Source organism: Mobula hypostoma, chromosome 26, assembly GCF_963921235.1.
Source record: "Mobula hypostoma chromosome 26, sMobHyp1.1, whole genome shotgun sequence".
NCBI lineage: Eukaryota > Metazoa > Chordata > Chondrichthyes > Myliobatiformes > Myliobatidae > Mobula > Mobula hypostoma.
In genome coordinates this window covers 17355124-17372172 of record NC_086122.1, presented here as the reverse complement: position 1 = coordinate 17372172, position 17049 = coordinate 17355124, and the positions used below count along the sequence as shown (strand labels likewise).

The window sequence follows — 17049 nt, the reverse complement described above, 5'->3', positions numbered from 1 at the left end:
CTAATAAGTTCAAGGAATGGGAGCTGGATCTAGATGCACTCACAAACATCTGGAAAGCTGAAAATCTCATAGATGAGACCTTTACTGAGCTGGTCACACCCACAGTGCAGGCTTCAGATAGTAGGCGGGTGACCACCAGGAGATACAAGCAGATAGAGCAGGGTTCGCCAGCGGCCATTCCCCTCAGCAACAAGTACACCCCTTTGGATATTACTGGGGGTGGGGGAGGAATGACCTATCAGGACACAGCAGCAGCAGCCATCCCAGTGGCACTGTGGTTGGCTCCGATGTTCAACAAGGAAGGGTAAACTCAGATCGTTTGATAGTAATAGGGGACTCACTATTTAGGGGGATGCAAAGCAGATTCTGTGGCCAAGAAAAAGATATCAGCATAGTGTGTTGCCTTCCAGGTGCTGGGGTCAAGGATGTCTCAGAGTGGCTGCAGAAAATTCTCAGGAGGGAAGGTGAGTAGCCAGAGGTCTTCATGCCCATTAGCACCAATGACATCGGTAGAAAACGGAAAGATTTCCTGATCAGTTAGTATAGGAAGACAGGGATGAGGCTGAAGAGGAGGAACTCCAAGCTAATATTTTCCCAATTACACCCAGTGCCACATACTGGGTAGAGCAGGAATAGGATGTTTGTACACATGAATGTGCGGCTCAGGATCGGTTGCAGGGGGCAGGGTTTCAGATGTCTGATTCACTGGGATCCGTTCTAGGACAGGTATGACCTATACAGAAAGGATGGTTACACCTGAACATGAGGAGGTCCAACATCTTTGCAGGCAGATCTTGTAGAGCTGTTGAAGAGGGTTTAAACTAATTTGGCAGGGGATGGGTTCCGGAGTGATAGGGTTGAAGTTGGGACAGTTGATATGCAAGTCGATGTAGTGTGTAGTGAGACTGTGAGGAAGGACAGGCAGACGATAGGGCAAAATTGCTGTCAGTGGGATGAGATGGAATGTAACATGGGACAAAGTTGAAACGGTTGATGAATACTGGACTGAAGATGTTACTTTTAAATGCACGGAATAAGGTGAATGATCTTGTAGCACAGTTAGAGAATAGTGGTATAACATTGTGGAAATTACTGAATCATAGCTAAAAGAAATTATAGTTGGGAACTTAACATCCAAGGTACATATTGCGTTGAAAGGACAGACAGATAGGCAGAGGAGGTGGGGAGGCTCTTTTGTTAAAAAAATTATCAAATCCTTAGAAAGAGATGATGTAGGATCAGAAGATGTAGAATCCATGTTGGTAGAGTTAAGAGACTGCAAAGGTAAAAGACCCTGTTGGGGTTATATACAGCCCTCCAAACAGTAGCCAGGATGTGGGAAAAAAATTATGACAGGAAAGAGAAAAGGCATGTAAAAAGGGGTATGTTACCATCGTTATGGACATTTCAATATGTAGGTACCTTGGGAAAATCAGGATGATGCTGGATACAAAGAAATAGAATTTATAGAATACTTATGAAATGGTTTTTAGAGTAGCTTATGGTTGAACTCAATAGGGAAAAAGCAATTCTGGTTTAGGTGTTGTGTAATAAACTAGATTTGATTGGGGAGCTTAGGGTAAAGGAACCCATAAGAGCGAGAGTGACTCTAATATGATAGAACTCACCCTGCAGTTTGAGAGGGAGAAGATAAAGTCAGATTTATCAGCATTACAGTGGAGTAAAGGGAATTCTAGAGGAATGACAGAGGAGCTGGCTAGATTAGAAGGGGACACTAGTAGGGATGACAGTAGAAAAGCAATGGCCACAATTTCTAGGGGTAATTCAGAAGGTGCAGGATGCATACATCCCAAAGATTGAGAAGTATTCTACAAGAAAGATGAGGCAACCATGGCTTACAAGGGAAGTCAATGACTGCATTAAAGGAAAAGTGAGGCATATAATAGAGCACAAATTGCTGGTAAGTTAAAGGATTGGGGAGATCATAAAAAATAACAGAAGGCAAATAAAAACAACCATAAAGATATATAAAAGAATAAATTTGAAGGGAAGCTAGCCAATAATATAAAACAGGATAACAAAAGTATTTTCAGATATATAGAGAGTAAAAGAGAGGTTAGAGTAGATACCGTACCACTGGAAAAAGCCATTGGAGAGCTAGTAATGGGGAACAAGTAAATGACAGATGGAATTAGTAAATATTTTGGATCAGTATTCACTGGGGAAACACTAGCAATATGCCTGAAATTTGAGAGTATTAGGGAGCAGAAGTGCATGCATTTGATATTAATAAGGAGAAGGAGTTCAGCATACGGAAAGTTCTTAAGGTAGATAACGTACCTGGACCAGGTGGACTACATACCTGGGTACTAAAGAAGATAGCAGAAGAGATTGTAGAGACATTAGTAATGATCTTTCAAGAATCACAGGATGCCAGAATGGCCCAGGAAGGCTGCAATATTGCAAATGTCTCTCCACACTTTAAGAAGGGAAGGAGGCAGTAGAAAGAAAATTATAGGTCACTTAGCCTGAATTCAGTGAGAGGGAAGAATTTAGCGTCCATTACTAAGGATGAGATTTTGGGGTATCTGGAGAAACATGATGAAATAGGCCAAAATCAGCATGGTTTCCTTCAGGGGAAATCTTGCCTGACAGATCTGTTGGAATTCTTTGAGGAAACAACAGGTGATATAGACAAAGAAGAGTCAATGGATTGTTTATTTGCTTCAGAATGCCTTTGACATGGAGCCACAGATGAGGCTGCTTAACATGATATGAACATATGGTATTATAGGAAAGATAACAGCATGGATTGAAGACTTGCTGACTGGCAGGAGGAAAAGAATGGGAATTAAGGGGGCTTTTTTCTGGTTGGCTGCCAGTGACTAGTGGTGCTCTGCAGGAGTTGGCATTGGGGCCGCTTCTTTTCAGGTTATATGTCAGTGATTTGTATGATGGATTTCATGGCTTTGTGACCATGCTTGCAGATGATATGAAGATAGGTGGAGGGGTAGGTAGTGTTGAGAATGCAGGGAGTCTGAAGATTGCCTTGGAGAGAGATTGGGCGAATGGGCAAATAAATGACAGATGGAATATAGTGCAGGAAAGAGTATGGTCATTCACTTTGGTAGAAGGAATAAAGGCTATTCTCTAAATGGGGAGAAAATTTAAAAATCAGAGGTGCAAAGGGATTTGAGAGTCCTTTTGCAGGATTCCCTAGAGGTTAACCTGCAGGTTGAATCGATGGTAAGGAAACCAAATGCAATGTTAACATTCATTTCGAAAGGACTAGAATGTAAGAGGAAGGACATAATACTGAGGCTTTAAGGGCATTTGTCAGACCACACTTCGGATGTTGTGAGCAGTTTTGGAACTCTTATCTAAGATTAGATGTGCTGGCATTGGAGAGGGTCCAGAGGAGGTTCACAAGATTGATTCAGAGAATAAAAGGATTATTTGTATGAGGAGCATTTAATGGCTCTAGGTCTGTACTCTGGAATATTGAAGAAAGGTGGGGCGATCTCTTTGAAACCCATTGAATATTGAAAGAGCTATATAGAGCCGATGTGGAGAGGATGTTTCCCATAGTGGTGGAGACTATGACCAGAGGGCACAGCCCCAGCATGGAAGGATGTCCATTTAAAAGAGATGGTGAGGAATTTCTTTAGAATCTGTGGAACTCATTGCTATGGATTGCTGTGAAGGCCAAGCCACTGAGTACTTTTAAAGCGGAGGTTAATTTGTCTGAGCGTCAAGGGTTACAGAGAGAAGGTAGGAGAATGGGGCAGAGAATGATAATAAATTAGCCATTATGGAATGATGGAGCTGAGTCAATGGGCTGAATAGCCTAATTCTGCTCCTATATTTTATAGTCTTCTCATAGGTCAAACTAAAACCTGACTTTCTGCCTGAAGATACATAAACTGGGGCCCCAGAGAAATGCAGTCAAGACCATTTATAAAGGCAGATTCTGAAACTTACCCTATCAAATGGCATATCCTAATTCACAGGATTAGAAGTTGTACTAGCTAACACAGTACTTCAATAGTGAATGGCTATAATGTGCGGGCCACACCCTGAAATAACAATTTTTTCAGTCCAGATTTCTCATTATATGCCAAATACAGAAGTGTCACATTGCTCTTCAACAACTACAATGCGCTCTGAGCAAAGTTTGAGAATGGTGGGTTTGCAAGAGATGAGGAGATTACATGATCTTTGTAATCAATTATGAAGTACTGAAGATTAAAAAAATGACATTTCTTAAATTAAGACTACATTCCCTCAGCCTCCCTCTTGCTACTGAGTGCAGCCCAACATCCCCCTTCTCTTTGTTGAGCCCTCAAAATCTTCCACTGCCTCTGGGAGGGGGTCAATATTACACACTTTGAGAATCACTGTTCTGGAAGTTCATATAGATGTTGTCGTACAATTCTTATACTCTATTGAATCATTCAACCCATCTTTAGTTCTTGGCCTGTACTGTACTCTTATTCATAGATGCAGCCTGGCCTGTGGAGTTCCTCCAGCATTTTGTGTGTGTTATTTAGTTCATTGACTCAATTCTTGCAGGAGGGATTTGGTCTGTCCTGCAGTCAACTACAATAATGAGACTTCACTTTCTGGCCATTGTAAGAGGCAACAATATCACCACGAGATGGAATATGAGGTGTTGATCCTGCAAACTAAGTTTGGCCACATTGCTGCACCAATCTATGTGGAGTTTTGTTTTCAGTGCTCTGTCAAATTGAAGAGCTGCTTGGTAGTTGGAGACATAAGAGACTGCAGATCTTGAAATTGAGGGCAACAAGCAAACTGCTAGGGGAATTCAGCAGGTCAAGCAGCATCCGTGGGAGGAAGGGATTTATTCACATTTTAGATCAAAACCCCATTTCGGAAATGAGTCACTCAGTCAACAATTCCTTTCCCCCTTCAAATACTGCTTCAACCTCTGAAGTCCACCTGCAGGTTGCTTGGTGCTACTGTGATGATGTTACCCTCTGGGGTACAGTCTGACAAACAGAGTGCATCTGCCCTTTTGCAATTTGTGATCCTGACACATTTCACTGTACTGAGTTGGCATCTGTGCAATGGATGATATCACTACATTAATAATAGATTATATTGCCGGGCTCACTGTTCATGCCAAACCAATTTAGACGATTCAGGCTGGCTGTCAGAACACGCAGCTTTGCAATTGCCATTTGTCCATTGTAGATCTAATACTGGCCAGAAACCAGCCAAAATTCTTTACTGGTTTTGGAAGCATGTCCATCCATCTTTCCTCTTAACCCGTAGACTTAAATGTTAGAATATACACTCGCTGCCTCTTTATTAGGTAGAAAACATACCGGATAAAGTGGTCACTGAGTGTTCAGTATGTTTGTGGTCTTCTGCTGCTGTAGCTCATCAAGATTTGAAGTGTGTGTTCAAAGATACTCTTCTTCACACCACTATTGTAATGCTTGTTAATTTGATTTCCTGTCAGCTTGAATCAGTCTGGCTATTCTCCTCTGACCTCTCTCATTAACAAGGGATTTTCACCTGCAGAACTGCCACTCTCCGGGTGTTCCTTTTTTCTCTTTCTCGCTCGATTCTCTGTCAACTCTAGAGAACATAGTGCGCGAAAATCCCCGGAGTTTAGCAGTTCCTCAGATACTCAATCCACCTGTCCGGCACCAACAATCATTCCATGGTCAAAGTCATTTAGATCACATTATTCTTCATTCTGATGTTTGGTCTGAACAACAAGTGAACCTCTTGACCATGTCTGCATGCTTTTATGCATTGAGTTGCTGCCACATGATTGGTTGATTAGATATTTGAATTAAGGTGTACATGTGGCCACAGATTATACATATTTCGTATTTTCCCTTCAACATTGGTTGTCTGTTAAGCAACACATGAACTCTTGCTGCAAAGGTCAGTTCAGAAATGTACTGAACATAGTGATGATACAGACTCATTAACACAACTATACAATCACTTCTGGTACTGAGTGACCTTTGCAGCTTTCTGCAATCTTCAAAGAAACAATACTATGATACCTCTGTTACTATGAAAGGAAATATCACTTGTCTCTAAGTGGCATACCCAAACCATTCAAAGATGACTTCCTTTCAGTTTCTCATATTTTGATCTGGGATATCTTTGGGTTCACTCTCCACCTCAATATTGTTTGCCATTAAACCAATTTCATTTTACTGAATAAAAGCTGAAAGGTTCATATTCATATCTCTATAAAAGCTGAAGTTTCCAATAGAGCTAGATTGGGTTTCAGTACCACTTTAACAGCAGAGGACCGCATGACGTAGGATGTTATTTTGACCTTAAGAGCTGACTCTGCCATTGTTCAAGATCTTCTGCTCTACTCTCCTGCACTATCCCCATGTCTATTGATTCCATTAGTATCCAGAGATATGCAGTGAACTCAGAGGTAGCCTTGGGGAGAGAATTCCAAAGATTCACCAAGTGAATAAAGAAATTTCTCCTCATTTCAATCATTAATGGCTCAACTCTTGGAACCCTTGGAATCAGGTAGCCTATCTATCAGTGAGACCCAATGTAGATTGGGAGACTGCATCGTCCTGCACCTTTGCTCCATTCACCAGATCTCCTGGTGGCCACGCATTTCAATTCTGCTTTCCATTCTCATTCTGACATGTCAGTCCATGTCTTCCTCTACTGCTACAATGAGTACACAGTCAGGTTGGAGGTGCTACACCTTATGTTCTACCTGTGTAACTTCCAACCTGATAGCATGAACATTGATTTCTCACACTTCCGGTAATTGTCCCTCCCCCTTTTCACCAATTCCCATTCCTGTTACCCTCTCTCACTTTATCTCTTTACCTGTCCATCACCTCCCTCTGGTGCTCCTACACCCTTCCCTTTCTTCCATTGTCTTCTGTCCTCTACGATCAAAATCCCTCTCCTTCATCAATCAACTTTGGAACTCTTTACTTCACCTTCTCCCCCTCTCCCGGTTTCACCCATCACCTACCACCTTGTACTTCTTCCTCCCCTCCCCCCCCAGCTTCTCACTCTGACTCCTCCACCTTCTTTCCAATCCTGATGAAAGGTCTTGGCCAAATACGTCGACTGTTTAATCTTTTTCATAGATGCTTCCTGGCCTGCTGAGTTCCTCCAGCATTTTGTTTGTGTTGCTTTGGATTTCCAGCATCTGCAGATTTTCTTGTGTTTGGGTTAACTCTTGAATATGACCTTTGGTTTTAGAATCCTCCACCAGAAGTACATCCTCCCCACTGATCTATGTAAGAATTCTGTGTTTTATTGAAATCTTCTCTTATATTCCCAAATATCAGGGAATGCAGTTCTGTTCTTCTTTCTATGACAAACCCATCATCCCTGGAATCAGTCTAATGAATCTTTGCTGCATTTTTTCAAATGCAAAGATATCGTTTTGAGGTAAAAAAAAGGCAACTAATACAACAGGTGTGGTCTCAGCAAGTGTCCGCAAAATAGCGGTAAGGTATTCTTATTCATGTTCTCTATAGTCGTAGCAAAGACCATTGTAACATCTAAAAACACTCGGTCAGTTTGTATAAATTCATATTTTACAACATTATATTCCATCTGTCAAGTTCTTGTTAGATTGCTTTAAAGCTTCTTTACATCCTGTCTCTACTCATAACCCTGCCTCATTTTGTATCATCGGCAGACGTGAAAATATGACAGTTTGCAGCATTACAGTTTTAAGAATTTATGAAGTTTTTGCTCGATGATCCACATTAATTACCCATCCCTCTGCCCGAGTCCTTTTGCTTCATGTCTGAATGTTTATGTCACTAAAATTAGTCATGAGTGTTCATACCTTGCCACCATGATTATTACTGTCTGCCCTCGTATTTGCTACTTTGGACAGCTTGAATTATTTCTCACTAGGTTCTCACGGACAATGTCAAGTTAGAGTATTTAAGGGTTTCTAGATGTAGTGAAGTAACTTGCAGAATAACATACAGGAAAGTATAAAGAGCATTGATTTAGATTCTTCTCAGGCAAAGCAAGTTACACAGATGATACACACATGATCATAAAGGCTATGCAGTGGTATCATACTTACATATTTTGAAACAAGTAGTGTTTTGTATACTCTAATTTTTACTACAGTTGGGGATCTCATCCAATTCCCTATTAATTGCTAGCAGCAAATCTGTAATCAGAACAGCAGCAGACATGAAATAAGAAAAACATTTTGGCAGTTCATGTGATTTTATCTTGTGTTGTATTATGTTCATGCCCACTGGTTATTTCCAATAAATTTAGCTCAGATAGTCCACCATGTGAACACAGTTTATCAGCGTGTTTCATACTGAGGAAGAACTCAATGAAATCTCACTGATGTCTGTATTTGTTTTTGGAGAGTCAAAAACTCATCTCTCTTGCAGACTAAAGAGCATGAGATCAGGTGGTCATCCAGTCATCCTCTTGTGAATTATTAATAAATCCTCCAAATGACAAAATGAAGCTGGACACAATATTCTAAAGAAGACTTAAGAAACGTAAGCTAATAGGCAGCACAGCAGCATAGCGGTTGGCGTAACGCTTCACAGTGCTGGCTTTACAGGAACGAAATTAGGCATTTTGTCACCTTTGAAGCTATTAAGTAAGAAAACCTGAAGCTTGGTCAAAGAAATAGGAAAGAAGGATCATTTTAAAGAGAGAGATTGAGAAGCTGGGGAGGAAATTCCAAACTGCACATAATCTATTGGATTAAACTAGCAATGTATTATGTCTGCTTGCTTTATTTATACAGCGATGACATTGGTTGCGAAATGGTAGAACATCATCAGTTTGTTTTCCTTTACAAGATCTCTTTATCTGATCTTTTCTTGCTTAACAAAGTTGATCATCTCTGTTCTGTTCAGAGATTATAGAGATTAAAAAAATGATAAGATTTATTTGTCATATGTACATCAAAACGAACAGTGAAATGCATCATTTGCATCAAATCAAATCAGCGAGGATTGTGCTGGGCAAGTGTCGCCACATTTTCTGTGCCAACGTAGCATGCCCACAACTCACCAATCCTAATCACGCTTCTTTAGAATGTCGGTAGAAACCAGAACACCTGGAGGAACCCACGTGGTCATGGGGAGAACAGAAAAGCTCCAAACAGATAGTGGCATGAATGGACCGCAAACTTACAGATTGCCATGGAAAGTCATTGTGCCAACTGCTGCACTACCCTGCTCTACCTTTTCACATCTGGTTCATTAGGGTAATTTATGGTTCCTTTTGCTGTCAGCACCTCATTCCCAATTTGACTTCTTCAGCTTGAACTGCACTAATGAATCTAAAACTTGAGGAAAGACTTCTCATTTTCTGTGCTTAGGACTCAATATTAAATTTTGGGTAAACAACTTTTCCCATTTGTATCAAAAATTACCAGTTTGGATGCAAGAGAGAGGGGACACTGAGGCTGATCAATAGGACGGGTGGTATACAATATGTAAGGATCAGTGGCAGCTGCAGTTAATACTTTCTCCTGATGGAGGGAGCATTTGATTTAGAGCATGAACTCTGTTTCTCATTCCATAGACACAGTCAGGTGATTAGCATGACGCTATTACAGGTCAGGGTGTTGGAGTTCACGGTTCAATTCAGCATTTTCTAAGCAGTGAGTGTGTGGAATTCATTCAGGTGCTCCAGTTTCCTCCCACAGTCCAAAGATGTACTGGTTAGTAGGTTATTTGATCATTGTAAACTGTCCTGTAATTAGACTATGGCTATAGTTAGGTTGCAGGACCCGGCTGGTGGCGTAGTGGCATCAGTGCCGGACTTTGTGACAAAAGGTCCCAAGTTTGAATCCAGCTGGCTCCCCTGCATGCTTTCTATCCATGCTGGGTTACGAACTGGTGATCTCTTTGGAAACTCACCCAAAGGCAATGGCAAACCACTGCTGTAACTTGCCTCGTGCGTGGTTCCCCACTACCTCAGAGAGGTGTGAAGGGAAATTGTCCGCTAATTGGAGAAACTCCAGATGCAACATACCTTTCCTTTAGCTTGCAGGGCAGTGCAGCTCATTGTCCTGGAAGGGACCGCTCAGAAAATATTTCTTGTTCCCCGCTGCTGCTGCTCGACCTGCTGGGCTTTACTGGAATTGTGTTTCAGGTTTTCTGCAAATGCTTGACTGTATCTGACAAAACCAAATTGTTTCCTTTCTCTATGCCCTATTTTCACCTGTCATTATCTTCCATCAACAAACCTTCAGCATTCTCTCCTGGTGGAGATCTATCTTGGTCTCAGAATTATTACAGGCATTGCCTTAGCTCCTCTTATCCCATTCTCTTTTAAACTTGTTTAAACATGACAGTTCTTGAAATTTCCCAAAGAAAGTCCTGAAACATTAATTGTTTTACTTTCTGCACAAGGTGCTTGATCTTCTGAGTAATTCCAGCAATTGAAATCAGCTACCATCATTGAGGGCCTGAGTGAAAACTTGTAAAATTTTACTATAGCAGTACAAATGCCCGGTGTTGGGCTCAGTGTGTAATTCTGGGATCAGCTCAATTGTCCTTGAAAGTAGTGAAATGTAAATTCAACAAAATATTACCAGGCATTCAAAGGTTAGATTTTGCTGAAGAATTTGGTACTCATGAGCTGTTTTAAGGCTTTTTTTTAAGAGAAAGGTCACTGCTCATGATAAGGAGTTATAAACTTGCCCATGGTAACTGAACACACATTCAGGGGAGAGCTTGGGGAACATTTCTTCATGGATGGTTAAAAGGTAGATTACAAAAAGAACCAGATGCACTAATAAATTAAAATGTGAGATTGATATGTAGCTTTTCCTGGCAAAGTGTATTAAAGGACATACATGCATACATGGATGGAATTAAACTGCAACTCAACCATAGTTTCATTAATGGCAGAAGCTGTTTGAGTGTGATAGGGGGAATAATCTCACACTTTTACTTACCCTGATGAATCCTGCAACCAAGAGTTAATAAGTTGCCAAACTTGATTATTTTCCCCTTCTAACATTGCTTTCTTCCAGTGTCAAAAAGCAAATCTAGCCCCTGGCTAGCTGTTAAATTTTTAAACTGGAGGTCACTGTCTGTAGCTTAATGGCATCAGAAGCAGACACTCATTTTAAGACCCTTTTTGTTCCCCCAAGATGTGAACTGAGTACACTTTGACCCCTGCAGTTTTAGGGTAAAAGCACATTGTGTAAATGATAACCAAACACAGTCTACACGAGAGAGGAGTGAGGTAAACTGGACCATTGAGATTTATGCCCTCTCCTGTAGATTCACAAAAGCTTGCTTCCTAATGGCCTTATGTAGTGCTATATAACACAAGCTCTCTTACTGCATAAGTAGCTAGAAATAATTTTGTTGGTCTTACAGCAATAGCCAGAACGTTCTTCTCCAATAACTTGTGACCACTCTGATCTACTGCCTGCAGCTGTAATGAATTATTATACACTGCTTTCATGGGAATTCACACTCTTTTGCTTTATAAAGCTATAGATAAACCTCAATCATCTCCCAACAGCTCCCAACAAGCATTTATTCCGATCTAATGACGACTGACACCAAAAAGTTAACATTGAAAATTTCCCAATTGGCATGTGGAATCCATTGCTTTGCAAGATGAGCCTTAAAAGAACTAGCATTAAATTCTGATCAGTTTTTTTTTGCATGAAGGACTTTGCAGAAGAGAAGCTCACATTGTACTGTCATTACATCCATGGAGCTGAAATTTGGATGAGGTGCCCTGTCAGGGCATGCTACTATTTTGTGCAATTTCTACACTCAAGTTTAAGATCTTTTGCTTGAATTAAAGCAGATGAGTGCAATATTTCATCAGCTATTTCTTTCTTTTGTACATTGTTACAAACAATCAATATCTCTTCCATTATATCCGATAGCATTTCACATTTTCATTTCTCTGACAAGTTGCTTTCTCCTCCAGATTATCCTCTATCATGAGAAACACAGAACTGCAAAATTCTGGCTTAGCTATTCTACGACCAGCTGCTCCAAAATGCTTTCTCATAGTGTGGAATGTGTCTGACGTCTGCTCTCCAGCACCCCAAAGTGCCTCTGATAGTACAGCATGAGAAATTAAATCTTCCTACACTATAAGACACTTCCCTATTTTAACAAAAATATTATGCCTCACTTCTTTTTGCAATGGGAAGAACTCACCTATTTGAGATGACCATCACGAATCATATAAATTAGGCTGAACTTACACATGAACGTTAATTTGAAAAATCTTCCTTTTACATTTGGATATGATAATAAGCAAATATATTTTCTTTTACTGCAAACATTATAATTTTTGCAGATTAATTCATAATGGGGTTTTAGAAAATGTATTTGTAAATCATGTTAATTTGGTTTGAGGCATTACAAAGTAGGTCAATTGTATTTGATCCTTACTTGAAGAAAAATGTTGCAGGAACTAACTACAGTACTGAAAAGGGTCATCAACAATAAACTAATTTGAAGATTTTAGCCCTTTACCAAATTGCTAATGAAGCTAATGAATCAAATTTAACACCGTTTTGAAAATGGCTATTGATTTGAACAAATTTTATTACACTACACAAATCTGAGAATTAAATATTCTATTGAATAAAAATATACAATCTGAAATAAATATCAGAAAAGGAAGACACCAACTGACTTTTGGAAGTGAATACAAATGACATTTGAGCAACACACTGGTTAGGTACAATGCAGGGAACAGAGCAAAATGTCACTAGCTGCTAAAAATAATTCAGGTCATGTAGATATGGACAGAATAAGTCAAGAATAATGCCAGCTAATTCTTTGAAGCAGTTGCTTTACTTTTCTGGTTGGAATGACTAGTACCTATGTTGTCATTTTTGTATGTGCCTCCTTAGTCACTCCAGACCAGAAAAAAAAGCTTCACCTCTGAATATATATGTTGAGCCTATGAGCCCTCACAGGGTCTATGGAATGCCTATTAAACTGCAATGGGTTTTAATTGCTCAAAGCTGAGGCACACAATTACCATTAGGAGTCATTGGGCAGTGACTAGCAACAAGGATCTAAAGTTTAATAAGAAGCAATTGAGCATATTTTATTGAAGAATGGGTCATGCTGTATTGGCCTTACAAACTTTGCAGAATCAAATAATCATTGAATTGGTGGAGCATAACTGAAGCATTTGGTGTTTATTGAGCTCTATCCTACTCCCTTGCTTCTTTGTATAAGTTCATTTGAATTTAGTTACTGTCCACATGAAGGAGCTTTTCCTGACAATCCCTCCGCACCTTTTGCCCAGAGTCTTAAAACTATGCCCTGGCTCATGATCCATCTGTTACTGAGATCATCTTGCCTCTATTTCTTGCATACTGTACATAGCAGTCATAATCTCATATAGCTCCATCACATTTAAAATGGTCTTGTCATTTAGTGAGTGATGTGCATCTATAAATGAAAAAGATTATCAACATCCCTTCCAACTATTTTGTGAAACACCAGTCAAAGTAAGATAAAGATAAGCTGACCAATAATATTGAACCAAAGTTAGTTGTATTCAATAAATCATGAAGTCTGCAGCGTTAAAGCAACTTCCTAAGGGACAATATGTTGCAAGTCAGTGACTTCACCCATATGTTGTTAAAGTTAGAAAGCGCTATTTTTGACTGAAATGTAAGTTCGAAGTCCAATTGTCTTCACTTCTTCCCTTGATTAATGTTAAAAATTGTAGTTTGGGATTTATTTTTTGCTACTTGCTTTATTGTAGCAGTCCAATTGTCCCTGCACTATGTGAGATTTCAATGTACCATTTAAAATTTGTTGATAATCTAGTTTGCAAGTAAAAGCAGCTGCCACAAATATCATGTTGTCAGTTCCAGCACCTTGGCAACCACAGCAGATTAAAACATGTGAAAGTGATTGACAATTTATTTTTTGAAAGGAGGTTTGTGTTTGTAGGGGACAAGTGAGGCACGTAAATTTGAAGAACCAATTGATCTGAAAATAGTAGAGCCAGTTTCCATTTTTGTGACTTTGTATCTGTACTGAAAAACAAGAGAATGGATGTTTTGTTTTTGTGTGAAGACTTCAAACAGCACAGAAGCTGCACCAGACTTCAGGCAGCTGAAATCATGGCTATGTACGCACTATGTATTTTGCTTAACTGGTGTGGAAGCCTCATCTTTCTTTTCCTAAAGCAAATAGATCTCCTTCTCTCAATGCATTTCTCCAGAAACAGGTTAATTTGCTTCTTAGGGAAGAGGTTGCTGTGGTTTTTGGTCATATTCACTTTTTATACTATATAAAATATGTTTTCTGAATAAATTGACTTTAGGCATTTTACTAGGTTGTGAGCATGATAATATAGCCTGTACAGCTTCAGCTTATTGGTTAAAAAAGTAGGATTATGGACACTCCACTAATTCTAAAACGCAAAATGAAAAGTTGCATTTCCCTATCATCTTTCACAACTTCAAGAAGTTTCAAAGCCAATGAAGTACTCTTATGTTGTAAACATTGTTGTAAGGTAGGAAACATATGGTGAACTTCTCTTCTCACTGTTGCCATCAGACAGAGGAACAGAAGCCTTAAGTACCATGCCACCATGTTCAGGAACATTTGTTATTCTTCAACCATCAGGCTCCTGAACCAGTGTTGATAACCTCACTCATCTCAACGTTGAAATGCTCACCAAACACAACCCATCGACTCACTTGCAAGAACTCTACATCTCATATTCTCAGTATTATTTGTTTATTATTATTTGTATTTTTTGCATTTACACAATTTGTCTTCTTCAGCACATTGCTTGCTTTCCATTCTTCGTCTGTGTTCTACTGTGAATGCCTGAATCAAAATGTATCTCAGGGTAGACCCATACATGACATATACGTACTTTGATAATAAATTTCCTTTGGACTCCTCTATAACAAACTCCCACAAAGAGCAATGTGGCAGGAATCAGCTAGTCTTTTCAGATGCAATTTCAAGATTAGATATTGCAAAAGACACTGAGAAGATCTCCTCCCATCGTATCTAAAAGGATGCCACAGAATCTTCTACCACGACCTGTGGGCAAATATGACCTAAATGTAAAGTATCTTCTTGAAATAAATTCTTCCAACACTACAACAATTCCTCAATATTTCTTGCTCAGTCTTGCAGATATGGTACCTGAAGGTATTGTGATGATTACTTTTGACTATGATCAATGGGAAATATCAAATAGATACATATACTTCCACCCTGTTGGCAGCATTCCAAACGGATTGTTCCCTTTAGGTGCTTTCTGATTCATTGACCTCCAGTAAAAATGTTTCCTCAATGCTTTTCTTCAGGACCATAGGAGATGAAATATCTGCCTTTCAACTCTCTCTTCAGCTTCCCTAAACACTCTTTTCAACTGAACTTAAGAATTTCTACTTCTTTGAATCAAAGCTCAGAATGTAATTTCATCCACACAGGAGAAAACAATTGCAGATTGAGTGACAACTTTGTGGAACACCGCTGCAGACACGGGAAATCTGAAATAAAAGCTTAAAGTACCGGAAGTATTTAGTAAGTTAGCAAATATCGGTGGAAGGAAAAACAGTCAATACATCCAGCTGATGAAATTCTGATGAAATTACACCAAATTGAAATCTTAACTCTATTTTTCCTTCTCCATAGATGCTGCTTGACTTGCTGAATATTTACAGCCATTTCTCTTTACATTCCAGGATTCCAGCGTGTACAGTGTTTTGCTATATTATCAAGCAGTTTTTTTTTTCCTGCCCATTATGCCGCTGGCATTTAGGGGAACAATGGAGGTCTTCCATCTCTGACTGTTCATATTGTCATACACAAATATAGAAAGATTCCCCATTGCTGTTACCATAGCACTTTTTTTTTTACTTGTCAGAGTTGTTATCTCTGAGCTGAACCCCCCAAACCTGGAGGACCGGTGGACCACTCTCAGTCTGAACTCTACCCTTTGACTTGTTTGGACTGGGTGACACTAACGAGCACAAAAGCACAAGCCTCTGACTCCGACCAAAGTAGCTCTCCAGGTCATTGAGACACACAAGCCTCCAAACCCTACGACAAGGTTGTGGCCCTCTTGGAGGACCATACAAGATGAAACAATTTAAATTATAGTTTTGCAATGATCATAAGACCATAAGACATAGGAGCAGAAAGAGGCCATTCAGGCCATCGAGATTTCTCTACGATTCCATCATGGCTCTCTTAACACCATTCTCCTGACTTCTTCCCATAACCTTTGATGCCCTTACTAATCAAGAACCTATCAACCTTTACTTCAAATATGCCCAATGACTTGGCCTCCACAGCCATCCATGGCAATGAATTCCACAAATTCACCACCTTCTGGCTAAAGAAATTCCTTCTCATCTCTGTTCTAAATGGAAGTCCCTCTATTCTGAAGCTGTGCCCTCTGGTCCTAGACATGCCAAACAACGTCAAAAGTTAATAGAAATTCTTTGAACCCTCATTTTTCCTTCATTCAATTATTCTGGGTTTCAGCAAAAATGGTTGTTTACTGGATTAAATCAAACTGCAAAACAAAAACTAATTTTGCAAAAGACATTGGCTAGCATTTTGTACATGTCAACACTAGTAAATTAAAACCAAAGATGCTGATGCAGTGTACAGATACTTGACGATGCCTATTCTTTCTTATGATTCTCATTTCTATAGTTAATTAACTTTTATAAAAATGCAGCTATACCCAAGATAAGCCTGAAATATTCAATCAAAATAAAGAATAATACAGAAAAATATACCCATCTGAGATACCAAAGAACACTTACCTTACTGAGTTTTAAATATTCAGTTGAACAAATACTTTCTTCACAGTGGAATTCATTGCCTGTGGCTCATTATGAGCGATGAGCAGTTGCTATTGATTGTGGCTTGAGTTCTTCCTCTGGCTGGAAAAACTCTGTAGATTTTCGGGTAGGTTATACATTACGCTAAAAACTGAGCAGAAATCTGTATTTAACAAAGCAGTATCTTGTGCTAAGCACAGGGAGGGCAGTTGAAATTAGTTTGGTCTCAACCAAGAAATCAGAGTAAATTGCACAGATTTCCATACATGACTTCAAGC

At 39.5% G+C, this 17049-nt stretch overlaps 1 protein-coding gene across 2 annotated transcripts in view; it reads right to left on the bottom strand.

Moving 5' to 3' along the window:
• The window catches only part of angpt2b (angiopoietin 2b), a 227810-nt gene extending 210969 nt beyond the window's left edge, over positions 1-16841 (bottom strand). For both annotated transcript variants that reach the window (XM_063033629.1, XM_063033631.1), the window contains exon 1: positions 16754-16841. The gene's annotated coding sequence lies outside the window, so the exon portion shown is untranslated. The remainder of the gene's footprint in view (positions 1-16753) is intronic.
• Positions 16842-17049: the final 208 nt, after the last annotated feature.